This window comes from Leuresthes tenuis, unplaced genomic scaffold (assembly GCF_036924035.1).
Source record: "Leuresthes tenuis unplaced genomic scaffold, fLeuTen1.0.hap1 SCAF_5, whole genome shotgun sequence".
NCBI lineage: Eukaryota > Metazoa > Chordata > Actinopteri > Atheriniformes > Atherinopsidae > Leuresthes > Leuresthes tenuis.
Window position 1 is genome coordinate 21,270,051 of NW_027325359.1, and position 4,523 is coordinate 21,274,573.

At 41.2% G+C, this 4,523-nt stretch overlaps 1 non-coding gene across 1 annotated transcript; it reads right to left on the reverse strand.

Moving 5' to 3' along the window:
- Nucleotides 1-1,281: 1,281 nt before the first annotated feature.
- On the reverse strand, nt 1,282-1,472 carry LOC140307983 (U2 spliceosomal RNA). Its single transcript, XR_011915999.1, has one exon. It is a non-coding gene; the product is annotated as a U2 spliceosomal RNA (small nuclear RNA).
- Between the last annotated feature and the right edge of the window lie 3,051 nt (nt 1,473-4,523).

The window sequence follows — 4,523 nt, forward strand, 5'->3', positions numbered from 1 at the left end:
TTGTTAATATATTTGAACTTTAGTCAGACATTCACACCTACTTGCAGCCGAACACCACCTCTCTAGCTTTTGATGATGTATGGTCCGGCATTCTTACCGTTTCTAACACATTTTTCAGCAATTATGGTAGGACATTCACACCTTCTTGCAGCTGAACACCTCCTCTCCCACTTATGATCATGTGCAGATTGATTTTCGAAAATTTTCTTTCATGTTTTCTAGCAATTAATGATGGACATTTAGACCTTCTTGCAGCTGAACACCTCCGCTCCCGCTTTTGATCATACATTGTCAGGCATTCGAACCTTGTCTTACAAACTTTAGTCAAACATTCACACCTTTTTGCAGCCGAACACAGTTTTTTTCAGCCGAACTTGGGAATTCGAACCTTTTCATACCCACTTTTTACCAACTATGGTCGGACATTCAAACCTTCTTGTAGCCGAACACATCCAGTCCTGCTTTTGATGATGTATGTTCAGGCATTCGAACCTTTTCTTACCAGCTTTTTACAAACTATGCTCGGACATTCAAACCTTCTTGTAGCCGAACACATCCACTCCTGCTTTTGATGATGTATGGTATGGCATTCGAACCTACTTGTTGCCCGCTTTTCATTAATTATGGGTGGTCATTCACACCTTGTCACAGCCAAACACCTCTGCTCCCTGTTTTGATCATGTATGGTTGGACATTCGCACCTTTTCTCACCCGCTTTTTGCAAACTATGGTCGGCCATTCACAGCTTCCTCTCCACCATACTTCTATGGTGGGATATTCACACCCACTTGCATCCGAAGACCTCCGCCCCCACTTTTGTTGATATTTAGTCGGTCATTCGCACCTTACCCACTTTTGGCAAACTATGGCCTTCTTGCAGCCAAAAACCTCTGATCTCGCTTTTGATGATGTAAGGTTGGGCATTCAGACCTTGCTTCACCTGCTTTTCACCAAATATAGTCGGACATTCACACCTTCTTGCAGCCGAACACTTCCGTTCCACCTTTTAGTTTTCTATGGGGCATTCACACCTTTTTTTTCACCGCATTTTATAAAAACACCACAGGAACACCGTATTGAGGCTTTGTTCTGACCGCTCATTCGGTGTCGCGTTTCTTTCAAGCAATTCGCCTGGTTAGCCCGCACTCGGCTCGCTCCCAGAGCCGTGTTAAAGTCTACTTCGCATTCACTCTCTTTTCTCAGCAGACTAAAAGAAAGTTTCATCTTGGGCTCCCTGAAACCTCCATCCTGCACCGCTGTTTGCTTTTTCACAAGAGCAGAGGAGAGCGCACCGTTCCCAGGGGCACTACAGTACCGGGTCGATGCTTGGAGTGAACGGAGCAAGCTCCTTTTTCAACTCCTATTGATACAAATCCATTTAATATGTAGTCCTCGCATAGAGGACACATCAGACATTAAACTGATAAGAACAGATACTACACTTGATCTTAGCCAAAAGGCCGAGAAGCGATAACTGTCCACTGGTTCACGTCCGAGGGCCCTTCCTGGCACAATGCGCACTTGTAGCGGTGTTCTTTTTATGGCCATAGTGTCACTTTGCACCTCAGCCCACCCGCTGCACTGAGCACTCTTCAGCCCTTTTAAATGGTATAACTTTACACTACCGCACGCTCCAGCGAGCACCATTCAAGCAACAACTTTGCACTCCAGCTTCGAACATTGGCACAGTCGCAACAAGTAAGGCGACTCTACTCAGAGAAGTCACTCTGCACAGTAACAAGATTTCTTTTGCACAGACAGAAAGGGCTTCATCCGCAAAGGTAAAGCCTGCCAAAAATAGAAACAACTCATTAGTGCCGCTCAACGTTGTACTTTGCAGTAAAAGAAAGAGCAAATCTAAAGATTCAGGAATCCGAGAATAAGCTTACTTCCATGAGTTCTTCACGATTTCGGATTTTGCTATAAAATGAATTCCTTCACTCAAACTAAATTAAAACTGCTAAACCGCTAATCTGTTACATGCAAGGCAGATGTCAAATTCACCGAAATAGGATCTAAGGGTATTTGGCCAATCGAGCTGTAGCAGCTTCGGTAAAAGAGTATAAGTTGAAGAGTTTGTGAATAAAGGTGTGCGCACACATAGTGAGTTGTAGGAAAATAGGCAGGGAGCAATGCCGGCTGGGGTATAGGTTCTTGTATGTTGTCTGACTGTTTGATTTGAATGTGTTGTGTAAGTGTCCTGTTGAATGTTACATGTTTGGGCTTTGACACGCTTCACTGTGGTTGTTAACTGTGTGGTGTGTCCTGAAATGTTATATGTTTGGGCTGTGTGACATGCTTAATGCTTTTCAGTAGCAACCCACTTATTCATATATAGCAACTGACAACATAAGAAGTCCGGACATACTTTGATAGTAGTTGTAGAAGTATCCTTATTGATAATAGATAAACTAATTCATAGTGATAGAACAGTAGATGAACAGGTGCCTGCACATGTCTCATGAAAATAAAATGGGTGTATGATTGCTGACGGCAGAGCAATACTGCCAAACTTATGAGTTCTTGTGGCAAACTTGATTCAGTGTCTTGACGTGTATACGCTGTTTCGCTGACTTGTCACAAGAAACAAAGTGTGTTTGATAAGATCCGACCATTTTATTACGGGAGGATCAGTATATATGGATTCTGATGTGACTGATAAACTCATTCGTATCTTAAGCATAATCTAATACGTGAGACAACGCCCTGGCACACAATCAAAAAAAAAAAAAGAGAGAGCGGTTTTGTGTCCCCACAGTCCATAATGTAGAAAAGAGAGAAAAAAGCCTTTCTGATTTGTTGTGTGTGCTCACAGTGCAGAGTGTAGAGAAAAGAGAGAAAAGAAAGCCGTTTTGGTGTCACGGGTGTTGTGACTTACACACACACATTTCTGAATTGAGAAAGGAAATTATTTTAGAGGAAGCACTAGAGTTTAGATCCCACATTTGTTGATAGGCATTCATTTAATTTTTCTTTTAATCAGTTTTAAAGTGAATACTAACTGAGAAATGAAAAAGGTGAAGAGTTTAGAAGCTTGGTTCAAGAGCAAAACTTGGTTTATGATCAGCTGAGTCTCTAAACAGAACAGCAAAGGGCTTCATCGAACATTTAAAAAAGATTCAGATTGTTAGAATATCCAGAATTTATAGGAATGGTGGTAATTACTCTTATTTTCTACAATGGAAATAACTGCACCATGTCTGTTTTATGAATTTAAGGGGCTAAAAAGTTTTGTTCTCGTTTTTCTATGATTAACCGAATGTATGTGAGAGTCCAAACAGACAGAAGGGTTACGGCCGAGCGCTGGACCTTCCAAAAAAGATGAGACAGGCTGGACCCGTGCCATACTAGTTAAGGCCTGCCTGTGGATTACAGGTTCTTTAAACTCTCACACACACAAACTCACACACGTTCGCACACATACACCCATACACACACACATTCTTGAACTTGCTGCAAGATTAAACCTTTGCATTAACTGACTCCAGCAACTCTGAGTCTCATTGAGAGACTTTTCTCAACAATTGGGTCCTCAAACCAGATCTCAACGTTTTTTCCGCTGTCCAGGGTCGGAGCTGAAACCGTGCACGGGGGAGTCCAGTACTCCTAATGAAAGACCCCCTGCTGAATTGCGGTAATTAGGGGCCAGTGTCCACTGAAAGGGGAAAAAGGGACGAGATCGTACTTTTGAATCAATGGCCAGAAGCCATTGGCAGTGCAGGCATCAACAATAATGGTGTTATTTCACCCATTAACACTTAAGGTACCTCATGCAGTGGCTGTGATATGGTTACTTAACAAAATATCTTTACCAGACATCTCTCCTACATAACAGTTCTTCTTTCACAGCCACACCTTGTTGTCGAGAGATGTGCTACACTTAATCCATCCACACTGCTACCTACCCCACAGATGGAAAGCCTCATGATTGCATGTCAGAAATAACCATCAGTGTTTTACCCAGGCCAGACTTAACTGATATACATTATGAAAATGCAGAAATAACTATATTTATTCAACAGATCAAAGAAAAAAACCCTGATGGCACAAATGCTACAGGATTTGCAGTAGTAACAGAAACTGAAGTTTTCTTAAAACAACCACTACCAAAAAATTACTCTGTTCAAGCAGTCGAATTGGTAGCTTTAACTGAAGCTTGTAAATTAAATAACAAAAAGGTTGTTAACGTTTACACTGACAGTCAGTATGCCTTCTCAACTGTACATGTGTTAACACAGCATTGGAAAAACAGGTATGTTGACATCCACAGCTAAATGTATAAACTACAAATATTTTAGCATTATTAGATGTTATTCAATTGCCATCTACAATAGACTCGTATGAATGACCGGAAGGAAAACCATACTGCCAAAGAATTTGTTTAAATATGCTGCAGTATTGAGCCACGGACCATGTCATGTCTCAACAGGAGGGATGGAAGCAATAATGAACCAGGTTTTTACAGCATATGGTTTTACTAATTATTAAAAACATTTTTTTAGAATAAATAAATGAATAAAGTT